Source organism: Sciurus vulgaris (genome assembly GCF_902686455.1).
Source record: "Sciurus vulgaris genome assembly, chromosome: 7".
NCBI classification, from domain to species: domain Eukaryota; kingdom Metazoa; phylum Chordata; class Mammalia; order Rodentia; family Sciuridae; genus Sciurus; species Sciurus vulgaris.
The window spans coordinates 46,118,362-46,133,538 of record NC_136467.1 but is presented as its reverse complement, the minus strand read 5'-3'; the positions used below and the strand labels follow the sequence as shown (position 1 = coordinate 46,133,538).

General features: G+C 36.4%; 1 protein-coding gene across 3 annotated transcripts in view; it reads right to left on the bottom strand.

The window, feature by feature from the left end:
* MAN1A1 (mannosidase alpha class 1A member 1) overlaps positions 1-15,177 on the bottom strand; it is a 162,733-nt gene that overhangs the window by 70,804 nt on the left and 76,752 nt on the right. The gene's annotated exons all lie outside the window — the stretch shown is intronic.

Here is a 15,177-nt window from a genome sequence, read left to right as displayed (position 1 = left end):
TGGAAAATACAAAGTTAAATTAGATACAGATTCTAAGTGTAGTAGGGAAGATAATATATGCACATAAATATCTAGAACAGATAAAATGAGAGTTGGAGATGAAATCTTTTCTTGTTTAGATGAATTCAGCAAGGCTGTGTTGTAGAGATAACATTAGATGAGAAGAGTAGGCAGCATTGAACTGGGGCCAATACTACTAAAGACTGGAGAGAGGAGTAGGAAGAGAGATCCTCCCTGTGGAATCAGTCTAAGCACAGAGAAAGGAAAGCAGAAGCCTGCAGAATATAACAAGGAAGAGCATAGCTGGCCTGACCAAACGGGAATACTAGCAAATAAGGGTGGGCCTAATCTATAGCATGGGCCAAAATCATGGAGAGTCACAAGAATTTTATTCTGTTTAAGTGGGAGAATACCAAAAGTTTCGAGCTGCCAATTCGATTGGACAGTATTTTGCTTTATGCAAAATGATCAGATCGTAGCCATTCACACTTTGAAGTTCAAAGAAAAAGCATTACTTCATTCACTGAAGGAAGGACCACCACAGCTCTCCCTGTGATAGCTGTGTCACCAGGCAGGTGCGCTCCTTAGTGAGCCTAGTAGACTGGGAATTTATTTTTTTCTGCCTCCTCTTCAGGCACGGGAGAAATGAGAAAGATGGGAGGAGCCCTGAAGGGCATGGAGAATGGATGAAAAGGCATTCTCCAGGCAGTGAGGAAGCAATGATTAAAGTGGTTGTCAAGGCAGGCATGTGGGGACTTCCGTTGTAGCTCAGTGGTAGAGCACTTGCCTAGCACGTGCGAGGCACTGGGTTCAATCCTCAGCACTACATTAAATAAATAAATAAACAAACAAACAAACAAATAAATAAATAAAGTACTGTGTCCATTTACAACTGAAAAAAAAAAAAAAAAAATCAGGCATGTGTGTCTGCTCCAGAGGGAAGAGTTACTGTCTACAGATCCTGCTTTAAGACCTGAGCCTCCTCACAGAGAAGGCCCAGCACTTGAATTTCCTGACTAAGGGACCAACATTGAGGTTACTATCTAGACCTTACATTTTGGAAATCTAACTCTCATTTTGTAATGAAAGTTAGGAAACAATTAAGTTTTAGTCTAAAACTTTGGTTGACAATCAATGTAGATAAACTGCCATTCCTTGTGCACAAATAAAGACACACATTTATAATATATAGGAAGTGCTAAATAAAAGTAGAGGTGTCATTTTCCTCACAAATTAGTATTGCTGCTCTTATCAAAGTGGACAGTTTCCTTTATCAACAACTAACAGTGTTATGGGAGGAGAGAAGAAAGAAAAAATAGATCAAAGGGTACATTCTTCCTTCCCTTTCTCTGCCTCGCCTTTGAGAATTTCAGGGTGTCTTCTGTTGTAAGGATTCATCCAATCACCGTCCAGCCATCTGTTGACTTTCTGGTTTCCACCCAACTTTTTAAACTACTAATTAACTCCTTTTCAAGACACTTACATAAGATAGAAGTTAAACTCTGTAATTAAAACACCATTTTGGGTATAACCATATGGCATGAGAGTTAAGGACTCAAGGTTTGAAGGCACAATGCCTGTGTTTGAATCTCAGCTCCACTTCTTCAAACTGAGTAATCTTGGGCAAATCGTTTAATCTCTCTGGGCCTAAGCTTCCTCATCTACAAAATGGAGCTAATGATAGCATTTTCTTTTTAAAGGTTGTGGAAAGAAATAAATATTATATTTAAAGAACTTAGGACATCTAGAAATTATTCCAAAAGGTTATTTCTCATTTTTATGGTGATAATGATAATGGTATTTCCTCAAAAACTTTCTCTATTTACTGCCAGAAATGCCTTCCTCTATTGGCTTTATACGACTGCTGTTTTGGTGTGTTGATGCATTGTACCTACTCATATTATCTGTCTTTCCGTCTCTGTTAATACCCATTCACCCCGCCCCACCACCTACTCTTAACCTTCCGGGTAAGTATTCATTCCCTAAAGCTAAGCCCCCAGTTTCATCACCAAAACATTCCAGATTCCACTTTCCATTTTCCCTCTAGTTCTGCATGTGCACAAATCACAAAATGGGTGTTTTATTTGTCTTTTGAAATTTAACATGTCCAACAGAAAGAATCATTTAATATCCTGCACAAATGTCCCCAATTCCATCACTGTATTGTTTGTTCAGTTCCTTGGACTCAACTCTGAGCTGAGCACTGACATTTGAGCTCAACTCAAGAGCTGGCACTGACATTTGATTTATTGCCTTTCAGTAACCAAGTATCATCATCAATTCCTCTATGTCTTGTATACAGCTTATTCTCTGAGATCAGCATAAGGCCATGTTCTCATCACCAGATAACAATGAAAGAGATGAAAAGAAAAGAAGCTTCTTCTATCTAGCCTCTTATGATTCTCTCTCTAGTTTTAATTTTTATCTAATAGTGCCAACTTTCTCCTTTTTAACATACTACTTCTTGTTCAAGAAACTGCAATAATTCCCTTTGTTGTCAAAACTGCTCTACTGATCTTTCAACAATTCCTATGAACTTTCTGTTCCCTCGGAGAGTGCTCTTGAGACTTCCTGGTCTCAAGCATTCATTCCAATGCAGCCCACCTTATCATCTTTATTTACACAATCCTCTTGTTTTGAAACACCCTTGCCTGCCTTCTTTTGGTCAGTCCAAATTTGTCCATTCATCAAGGGTCAGGTCAATTTTCAACACCGGGTCAACACTGGGTCTCACATCAACAGTTGGCATCACAATGCAGGGTTTGTAAACTTCAAATGCTGACCTCTAAATGTTTTCATGTGTTATTCTCTTGTGTCTCCTGATAATTTTCTTTTCTTTCTAGAAGTACAGAAAAAGACCTCAATTTCTCCCTTACTGACTATTATGCATACATAGCCAACCAAGATTAAAATTTAAATCTGGTACCACCACAGTGTTCCCGAGTGGTAGTTAGGAAGACACTTGTATTCTCAATGAGCAGATAGGGCACTGTGGCCCTTTTTCATCTCAGGAGCTGTTTCCTCTGGCCATATGGCTCTTTGCATGCCTGGCTCATTCTTATCTTTAAGGTTTGTTTTAAAAGAGACCTTTTCCTTAAACTCATGAAGTTGGCATCCTCATTTATTTCTTATCGTATCAACCTGTTCACTTCTGTCTCATTATTTATCACATCTTAATTATCTTATTTGCTTACTTGTTTTACTGTCTGATGACTTGCTATTAGAAAGATGAGAACATAGACTTTGCCTTGTTCATTGCTATAAATGTACCCAGTATTCAGTACAACAGTATCTGGTACTCCATAAATGTTCATTTAACAAATGAATGAATCCATCGAAGATTGATTAATATGCTTGGGGCAGCGTTCTGAGAAACCATTGGTCTTATAGTGTTTGCAAAGTGCTCCATCCTGTTCCACTAGCTGCTGTTGTCTGCAAATAATTATTTCAAGAATTCTGGAGTCTCAACATTGGGCATCATTAGGGGACAATTACAAAATAATTTTGGGTACAAATTTAATTATTCCATTGATGCTTTAAGTAAAATCATAGATGAATCTCTATCGGTTTCAATTCTCAATGTTTGATTTGTTATCTCCTCCTGAGATTTGAAGAGAGGTTAGCTGGAGGAGCAATCTGGATTCCAAAAGAGAATGTCTTTCTACCTAAAATGATGTGTGTGTGATAAAACTTACTTGTAGAATTAACGTTAAAAGAATGAAGGAGGCAAGTCACAAATCATTCTAAAGGGCAATTAAGTTTTAACTAGCACACCTTGGATGATGTGCCGAAAAGCAAATTATTATAAAAAGCACACTAAACGGCACTTCAGTGTTCCTTCTAAGGGGGCTGGGCATGATGGAGAAGACAGAGGGACTGAACTAAGGACCTTGATCTCAGGTCTGAATCTACTTCTGCTTCTATGTAAAGCTTGGTGGAAGCTTAACTTTTCTGGTTCTGAGTTTCCCTAGTACAATGAGAAAGCAGGACTGGTCATTTCTACTTTCAATTTATCACTGGAAAAACTAGCACACAGGAGTCACAATACTAACTAAAGTGTATCTGGGGGGAAAAAGCACAATTAATAATATTTTTAAAAAGTTAAATATTAATTTACACCCAATTCATAGTCAATTTTGGTCTTCAAAGTTCGTTGGTAACCTTCATTTGGTGGAGAGGATTTTATGTTAGGAGGGCAAGATGAAAAATGACAGTTCATAGAATGTGATCCCTGCTTATAACAGAAGACATTTTCTTTCTTTTTAACAAAGGACTATTAAAAGAAAATGGGACTTTTGTACAATTAGTAATCAGTATGAGATGGACAGATATCTTATGATCCAACAAGAATCTCCAAGAATATTTTGCATTATAGAGAGATTCTGATTACACTGATAGCAAAAGTCAAAACTAATATAATTTGCTGAAAGAAGGATGGTTAAATATGATGAAATAGCTTCTAAAATAATCTTTCAAAGATGAACTAACAAATAGCTTTAAATAGTAACTTTTATGGCCAAAAGTTAGGAATTTCAAAATAACCACATCAACATTGTGTCTTTTCATTACATTTAAGTACCATCATCACAATCTTACTGCTGTTTTTGTCTAATATTTTAAAAACTTCAACATTTAAAATCTGTCAAATAGAAACATTTATCTTCTTACTTTACCCTTACAGATAGGATTGGACAAGGCTGTAAATAAGATGTATGGCTTTCTTTGTCCTTCTAGTTTACAGTTCCCTGAAGAACACTGTACAAGAATAATATACATGCCAGAGTAAAGAGTAAAGAAAGAAGAAATGAATAGAACAGATGGCTATGAAAAGAGACATTTTCAGTTCAGACATGCTCCAGTTTGAAATGCACAATCAATACCAGAGCCGTTTTTCAAATGCTCATGTTGAAAATTTCACTGTTAAAAGACCAAACACTAAATCCCCATTAATATAAGCAGAGTTTACTATTACTAATTTTTATACATAAAGCTTTCAGCACAAGATGTCACAGATGTGATAAATATCTTTGGCTGAAAATAACTAAAATATATGAAATATCATTCACTGAGGGCTAAATTCAGTCAATCAACTAATACATATTAAGCTTCTTTGGCTTTAAATTTAGGGGGGAACTTTGAAAGGTTTAAATACCAGAATAAAGATAATGTAAAAACAATTAATGCAATAGAAGCATAAATGGGGTATCAAAAGTCATCTAGTTCCATAATCCTGGTATACAGATAAAGAAACTAAAGTTCAGACTCTATTCTCCTAGATAAATGTTTAATGGTTCACGGACAGGTACAGTCAAGTGAATAGCAAAAGCTTCCTGCCATCTCTGATTCACGAAGTTCTTTGATCCAGACTAACTCTCCCTTGTGGGTCATTTCTATATGTGTGTGTGCCCCCATCTTTCTTTCATTGACTTTTTCTGATTTTCCCATTTTTTCTTTTAATTTCTAATTGATATCTAAAACTGAAGTTTTTGTAATTAAAAGGATAATTTGTTCTATTTGCTAAATTGCATTATGAACTTCATTTAAAAATTAACATTTAATTAGATGACTGCTTTTGTAAATTGTTTTATTTTTCTTCCCTGTAATTCTATACAATTCAATTAGCCCTCAAGCAAGTAGATGGAAAGAGTATTGCTTATTTTCCTGAAAAATTAAAGCACCAAACTCTCTAAATTGTTTATTCAAAATCACTTGCCATAACTATGGGTCACAAAAAAGTAGAATCAATGAATGTTCCTTAAACTTAACTTTCTTAAAGTACAAAAGCACAAAGCTTAATGAAGGAAGAAACTGTGCAATATAATTTAAAAATCTAAATGTAGTATGTTCTAGCAAGTAGGCATTTTAGATCTATCTACTTTTTAAAGAATTTATTCTCATGCAAAACTTACCACTTGGTGAAACTTTAAAAGAAGTTTGCTTTTATATGATCTCACTGTCAAAATGAATATATGCTGATAAATAAATGAAAAAAATGCATCCTGATATTGAATTTTTCCACAGAAAGGACTGTGGTTTCATTCCCTTGCACCCAAGTGGGGAGAATTTTATTACAGGTATGAGAGAAAGTTCAAAAATGGGGAGAAATACTCAGGAGAATTTCAGGTTATTCTGTAAGGAAGACACATCACCACTACCCATTTGGGCAGCGATCACTGTCACTTCCTCCTAGACCGGGTACTGTGTTTTCCCTCAGCATAGACTGTAGTCAAGGTTGCCTGGTAAAAGACATTGACTAGTTCAGCATTTGCTAGTTCATGGTCCTGCCCTAATGAAGACAAGTCATTTCACTGTTCTGACTTTCCTCTTTTGTAATATGAGGACTATAGATAAGACACTTCCTGAGTTACTTTTCTGCTCCATAGGATATGCTTTTGAGAACTAGTAAGCACTTACTACATGTTTACCAGTGTAGTAAGGGCTATAAGAGAGATACAGGAGAAAAGGGGGTTTACAATCAGAAAGCCAAATCAGTCATATAAAACTATATAAACATGAAACGTGTAGTTAAAAATGACAATACAAATAAAAGGAGAGATTGCATTGGGCCTTGGAAGAGAGCTAAGACTGAAGAGGTGCCCCTCACATGGGGGCAGGTATGTGCTTATCTGAGGAGAGGAGGCACACATCTATGCACATACTTCATGTTAACCTGGAGGACAGGAGATAAAGCAAAGGGGAGAAGGAGGCACATAGAGCTTTTCATGATACGTAGCAGGCAGAGAGCTAGATTAATAATGTCTAGAAAATGGCAAGAAACAGAAAGATTAAGTTAAACAAAAAAACCAACCAACTCAAAGCTGCTGGGTGAGTCTCTCCCATTGGGGAGGCACGCTGGATGGGGCGGTAGTCCTGGAACAGCAGGGAACTTTGTGAAATAGAGTTGCCCAACGAGACACGTCCCCCACTCCCAGGTGGTGAACTAGGACAACTGGGAGCATTGTAGAGAAGGGCCGCTCAGCAAGATGCTTGGGCGCAGAGCGAAAGCCAAGGATTTTAGGCGGCTCCTCCTCTGAGAAGGCCAGCTGCCCATTTGGGCAGCGAGACACTGTGGCAGGGAGCGACTGCCCCGGGACCCCAGCAGGCTGCTCAGAGGAGGGACTGCACAGTCAGACAATTAGGCGCGGAGCACCATCCCAGGACCCTAGGCAGCCTCTCAGAGGAGGAGCTGCACAGAGAGAAACTTAGGGACAGAGTGAAGGTTCCAGAACTGCGGGCCACCAATGATGTACTTCGGAGCAGGGCGAGGCTCCCAGGCCCAGGAAGTAGGTCCGGTCCATGGGAACGTTGCAGAGGAGGGCTGCCTAGCCCAGGTGGTAGTTCTGGATTGAGGGGAACTTCTAGGAGGGGAGCTCACCAGTGAGATGTCCCCACCAGATGAGTTTTCCCTGCCAGGCGAGGCTTTCCCACAAGGGCAGTAGAACAAGAAACACAGGCCCAAACAAGCCTTGCCTCAGCCCTCAGTCTAGTTCCCCTTTGGCTGACCATCAGTCAACAAGTGGAGGCGCCTCTGCCCACTAGCAGGGAATATACCCCACCTGAAGGCCACCACCCCTAGAGGGGCAGCTTCCTTGTGGAGCACTGCATTATCAAGTTCCTCCAAGACTTCAGGCTACTGAAGGCTAGGAGGTGAGTTATTGGAAATCTACAGGGACACTATAAGCCAAGAGAGGAAATCTGCAATATCTCAGTGTTCTACTGATACCTGACCAATATGAGAAAACAAGGGAAGAAAATGTCCCAAACAAATCTAGATGTTACATCAATAAAATCCAATGACAGCACAGCAGAAGAAATGTCAGAAAGGGAGTTCAGAATGTACATAATTAAAATGATCAGAGAAGCAAATGATGAGATGAAAGAGCAAATGCAGGCATTGAATGATCGCACCAATCGACAGTTGAAAGAGCAAATACAGGAAGCAAAAGATCATTTCAATAAAGAGTTGGAGATATTGAAAAAAAAATTAAAAACTCCATAGAAAGTATAACCAATAGGATAGAACACCTGGGAGACAGAACCTCAGATATTAAAGAAAAAATATTTAATCTTGAAAACAAAGTTGACCAAACAGAGATGGTAAGAAATCATGAACAGAATCTACAAGAATTATGGGATATCATGAAAAGGCCAAATTTAAGAATTATTGGGATTGAGTAAGGCTTAGAGAAACAAACCAAAGGAATGAATAATCTGTTCAATGAAATAACACCAGAAAATTTCCCAAATCTGAATAATGAAATGGAAAATCAAGTACAAGAGACTTATAGGACTCCAAATACACAAAATTACAACAGACCCACACCAAGGCACATTATAATGAAAATACCTAACATGCAAAATAAAGACAGAATTTTAAAGGTTGCGAGAGAAAAGAATCAAATTACATTCAGGGGGAAACCAACACGGATATCAGCAGATTTTTCAATCCAGACCCTAAAAGCTAGAAGGGCCTGGAACAACATTTTTCAAGCCCTGAAAGAAAACAGATGCCAACCAGTAATCTTATATTCAGCAAAACTTACCTTCAGATTTAACGATGAAATAAAATCCTTCATGATAAACAAAAGCTGAAAGAATTTACAAAAAGAAACCCGGCATTACAGAACATTCTCAGCAAAACATTCCATGAGGAAGAGAGGAAAAACAACGATATAAATCAGCAAAGGGAGGAATTATCCTAAAGGAATAGCCAAATAAAGGAGAAACCAAGTCATGTCAAAAAACAAAAATGAGCCAAATGATCGGGAGTACAAAACATATCTCAATAATAATGCTGAATGTTAATGGCCTGAACTCATCAATCAAAAGACACAGACTGGCAGATTGGATTAAAAAGAAAGATCCAACGATATGCTGCCAACAAAAGACTCACCTCATAGGAAGAGATACCCACAGACTAAAGGTGAAAGGATGGGAAAAAACATACCATGCACATGGACTCAGCAAAAAAGCCAGAGTATCCATCCTCATATCAAATAATGTGGACTTCAAGCCAAAGGTAGTTAGAAGGGATAAAGAAGGACATTTCATACTGCTTAAGGGAAGCATAAATCAGCAAGACATAACAATCATAAATATCCATGCCCCAAACATTGGCTCATCCATGTATGTCAAACAAATTCTTCTCAATTTCAGAAATCAAATAGACCACAACACAATAATACTAGATGATTTTAACACACCTCTCTCACCACTGGAGAGATCCTCCAAATAAAAATTGAACAAAGAAACCATAGATCTCAATAACACAATCAATAATTTAGACTTAATGTACATTTTTAGAATATACCATCCAACAAAGAGTGAATACACTTTCTTCTCAGCAGCACATGGATCCTTCTCTAAAACAGACCATATTTTAGGCCAAAAAGCTAATGTTAGCAAATACAAGAAGATAGAGATACTACCTTGTATTTTATCATATCATAATGGATTGAAATTAGAAAAAAATGACAGGAAAAAAAAAAAACAAACTACTCCAACACCTGGACATTAAATAATATACTATTGTATGATGAATGGATAACAGAAGATATCAGGACGGAAATAAAAAATTTCTTAGACGTAATCCAGAACAAAGACACATCATATCAAAATCTCTGGGACAGTATGAAAGCAGTACTTAGAGGAAAATTTATTTCATGGAGCTCATTCAATAAAAGAAGAAAAAATCAACAAATAAACGACCTAACACTACAGTTCGAAGCCCTAGAAAAAAAGAACAGAGCAACAACAAAAGTGGTAGAAGACAGAAAATACTTAAAATCAGAGCAGAAATCAATGAAATTGAAACAAAAGAAAAAATTGAAAAAAATTGACAAAATAAAGAGTTGGTTCTTTGAAAAAATAAACAAAACTGGTAAATCCTTAGCCACACTAACAAAGAGAAGGAGAGAGAAAACTCAAATTACTAAAATTTAGAATGAACAAGGAAATATCACAACAGACACGAGTGAAATATAGAACATAATTAGGAGCTATTTTGAAAATCCCTACTCCAACAAAATAGAAAATCTCAAAGACATCAACAGGTTTCTAGAGACATATGAATTACCTAAACTGAACCAGAAGGACATACACAATTTAAATAGATCCATTTCAAGTAATGAAATAGAAGAAGTCATCAAAAGCCTACCAACAAAGAAAAGTTTGGGACCAGATGGGTTCTCAGCTGAATTCTACAACACCTTTAAAGAAGAGCTCATTCCAATAATTCTCAAAGTATTCCATGAATAGAAGGAGGGAACCCTCCCAAACTCATTCTATGAAGCCAATATCACCCTGATACATAAACCAGACAGAGACACTTCGAGGAAAGAAAATTTCAGACCAATATCCTTAATGAACACTGATCCAAAAATTCTCAACAAAATCTTAGCAAATCACATCCAAAAATATATTAAAAAGATAGTGCACCACGATCAAGTGGGTTTTATCCCAGGGATGCAAGGTTGGTTCAACATCTGAAAATCAATAAATGTCATTCACCATATCAACAGACTTAAAGTTAAGAATCACATGATTATTTCAATAGATGCAGAAAAAGCATTCGATAAAATACAGCATCCCTTAATGCTCAAAACACTAGAAAAAAATTGGGGTAGTGGAAACATTCCTTAACATTATAAAGGCCATCTACACTAAGCCCATGGCCAATATCTTCTAAATGGTGAAAAATTGAAAGCATTCCCCCTAAAATCTGGAACAAGGCAGGGATGCCCTCTTTCACCACTTCTCTTCAACACTGTCCTTGAAACTCTAGCCAGAGCAATTAGACAGACCAAAGAAATTAAAGGGACACAAATAGGAAAAGAAGAATTCAAACTATCCCTATTTGCTGATGACATGATTATATATTTAGAGGAACCCAGAAATTCCACCAGAAAACTTTTAGAACTCATAAGTGAATTCAGTAAAGTAGCAGGATATAAGATCAAAGCTCATAAATCCAATGCATTTTTATACCTAAGTGATGAATCTTCAGAAAGAGAAGTTAGGAAAACTACCTCATTCACGATAGCTTTGAAAAAAATAAAATACTTGGGAATCAATCTCACAAAAGAGGTGAAAGACCTCTATAATCAGAACTACAGAACACTAAAGAAAGAAATTAAAGTAAACCTTAGAAGATGGAAAGATCTCCCATGTTCTTGGATAGGCAGAATTAATATTGTCAAAAGGGCCATACTACCAAAAGTGCTATACAGATTCAATGCAATTCCAATTAAAATCCCAATGATGTACCTTACAGAAATAGAGCAAGCAATCATGAAATTTTTCTGGAAGAATAAGAAACCCAGAATAGCTAAAGCAATCCTTAGCAGGCAGAGTGAAGCAGGGGGTATCACAATACCAGAATTTCAACTATACTACACAGCATAAGTAACAAAAACAGCATGGTATTGGTACCAAAATAGACAGGTAGATCAATGGTACAGAATAGAGGACATGGACACAAACCCAAATAAATACCATTTTCTCATACTAGTTAAAGATGCCAAAAATATGCAATGGAGAAAAGATAGCCTCATCAACAAATGGTGCTGGGAAAACTGGAAATCCATATGCAGGAGAATGAAATTAAACGCCTATCTCTCACCCTGTACAAAAATCAACTCACAATGGAACAGGGACCTTGGAATCAGACCAGAGACCCTTCATCTTATAGAAGAAAAAGTAGGTCCAAATCTTCAACATGTGGATTTAGCATCAGACTTCCTCAACAGGACTCCCATAGCACAAGACATATAAGCAAGAATCAAAAACTGGTATAGATTCAAACTAAAAAGCTTTCTCTCAGCAAAGGAAACTATCAGCAATGTGAAGAGACAGCCTACAGAGTGAGAGAAAATCTTTGCCACTTATACTTCAGATAGAGCACTAATTCCCAGAATCTATAAAGAACTCAAAAAACTCTACACCAAGAATACAAATAATCCAATCAACAAATGGGCTAAGGAAATGAACAGACACTTCACAGAAGAAGATCTACAAGCAATCAACAGATATATGAAAAAATGTTCAACATCTCTAGTAATAAGAGAAATGCAAATCAAAACCACCCTAAGATTCCATCTCACCCCAATTAGAATGGTAATTATCAAGAATACAAGCCACAACAGGTGTTGGCGAGGATGTGGGGAAAAAGGTATAATCATACATCGCTGGTGGGGCTGCAAATTAGTGCAGCCACTCTGGAAAGCAGTGTGGGGATTCCTCAGAAAACTTGGAATGGAACCACCATTTGACCCAGCTATCCCACTCGTTGGCCTATACCCAAAAGACTTAAAATCAGCATACTACAGAGATGCAGCCATATCAATGTTCATAGCTGCTCAATTCACAATAGCCAGATTGTGAAACCAACCTTCAATTGATGAATGGATAAAGAAACATATATATATATATATTACTCAGCCATAAAGAATAATAAAATTATGGCATTTGCAAGCAAATGGATGATACTGGAGACTATCATGCTAAGTGAGATAAGCCAATCTCAAAAAACCAAAGGATAAATAATCTTGCTGATCAGCGGACGATGACATATAGTGGGGGATTGGAGGGAGGTAAGAATGGAGGAAGGAGGGACTGTATAGAGGGAAAAGAGGGGTGGGAGGGGTGGGAGGAAAGGAAAAAATAACAGAATGAATCATACACTATTATCCTATGTAAATGTATGACTACACAAATGGTATGCCTTTATTTCATGTACAAACAGAGAAACAGTATGTATCCCATTTGTGTACAATAAAAATAAATTAAACAAAATGAAACTCTGAAGACCTACAAAAAAAAAAAAAAAAAGAAGCAAGTATATATTTGTGTTAGCAATAAATGAGGAGTGGGTAGGGAGAAAGGAAACAGTATAATTAAGTGTTAGGTTTTTCGAACATGCATTTAATATGGAATTTAAAAATGCACAGAGAAGGAAGAAGAAACCTTGTGGTCACATAGCTTAAGTTTATCCTGACGTGTGCCACCACTGTGCTGTTTTTTTACTTTATAACTCCTAAAACACCTTCTCAAGAATTATAAATAATATTAAAGTATAATAAGAACAATAAAATCAGCATAAAAATCCAAGCCATTATGCAGTGCCTAAACAGGGGCTGTCAAACTGCTTATTCCATCTCAGTTTAGATTTTCAAAATGGGGCAAATCACCAACATGATGTTTAGAAAAATACCCAGTATATAATGACTAATGTTTAATATTATATAAGTAGGCAAAATAGTTTCTAAGCATACATTTCTCATCAAAAGGAAAATATTTTATTTTTGTTTAAAGAATATAATGCCTGGTAAAGGAACAGGGAATTATGAAAATGTGTACTTATCCTAGCCATGATTTCTAAAAGAATCTGTGGAATCCAGTACATAGAGGTTAATATATAATATCATAGTGTTAAAATAGGGGCTGTTCTATTTACTATTGCTTTTGCAGGTAGACATCAGAATTCATATGAAATATATCAAATCCAGGCTTAAAAATATCAATAAAAAGATAAGACTAAGGAAAAAATGATAGCTTCCTCTATTTAAGTACATTGTGACTCCCTAACCCTTCTGAGTTACGAGGCACTCTGTGTTGGAGAATTTTTCCAGTTAAGTGAATCCCACCTCTGAAGAGCACAAAAACACTTATAGTTTACCTTTTTATTTATATCAGTTTTAAAAGCATTTCTATCTGTTCTTTTTTATTTACTGAGAAGTACAGTGATCCTGACATGTTGAATCAGCATCACCATCATCTGCAGACACAGTGCTGGGACCAGGTGATCTAGTTTCCTGTCACCATTTGAATGGTATGCACCATCCTGAACACTCATGTAAACCTCCTGGTGTCTCAGTTTCTAAATATGTGACTAAGGAATCATTCTCCAAAATCACAAAATGGTTGTAAATAAATGCACAAGTGCTTTTTAAAGAGCAGTTATAGTTACTGTCATCATTCTTTGCTTAAGATAGTGGTTCTCTTGGGAATAACGGAAGGATATGAGGCTTTTTGTCCATACACTAAAAAGACCCCAAACCATTAGGCTTTTTATGTCTACTTTCTATGGTCCTACTGATTCCTTCTGTTATTAACTATCAGTTTATTACAATAAAGACTTCTCAGTGTTGTTTATTTGCAGCATAAGCAGCTGTCTGCATGAAGGTATGGGGATTAGTTGAATGTTCTCTTTTGGGTCAGTTTTATAGCAAAGGGTATGAGCTTCAGAACATGTGCCTTTCTGTGTCTCATGTATGAATTGATCCATTAACTCTATAGGTGAGAAAAACAATGAATTATTTTTTAAGCAAGAATAGTTTGAGAATTTCTAAAGTAAATACCAATGTGCACATCATTTTAAAAATTTTTATGCATTATGTAAGCAATTCCTTTTCCAATCTATCTAAGCAAATGCAAACCTACTTAATATGTATCTAATTCCATCAGGCTGGTGGTTTTGGTTTTTTGCATTACTCTTCTTTAGCATATATTATAACTGATACCTCTAAGTTGCCTTAGGGCACAGAGTTCATAATTTTATGTCAGCTGATGGATAACTTCTTTAAATTTTCAAATGATGATGCTGCTGGACAGAATATATGGCAACAATGCTATTTTTGTCTTATATTTGTGTCCTGCCAGCCAAGTAAATTAACCTCTGTTAGCCTGAGTTTCCTCATCCACAAAATAGAGCACCATATCTTTGAACCTTACAACTAACATACAGAAGTGATTTTATTTTTCCCCACATCAAAATTGAATTTTTATTTTTTCTTATTATACAATGAATGCATTCTCATTATTAAAAAAGTACAAAATTAGGTAGATCAAAAATATAGGATGCCATTAATCCTGTCCATCCACACACAACTTGTAAATATCTTAATCATCTATCCTTCTAAATGGTATTGGTCACATTTTTAAATGGCATAATTATGCATACACTACTTTTTAATATTTTACATCAACCTCCACCAAATTAATGTACCTCACAAACAACATTCTATATCAAAGTCAGCAAATATTTAAAGTCTCAGATGGTAACTGTGATAGGCTTTGCTAGCCACATACTCTGGCTCAGGTTTGTGTATTTATTTTTCTTTTATAATTCTTTAAAATGCAAAAACCCTTCTTAGCTCTGATAGTACAAAAACAGGTCTC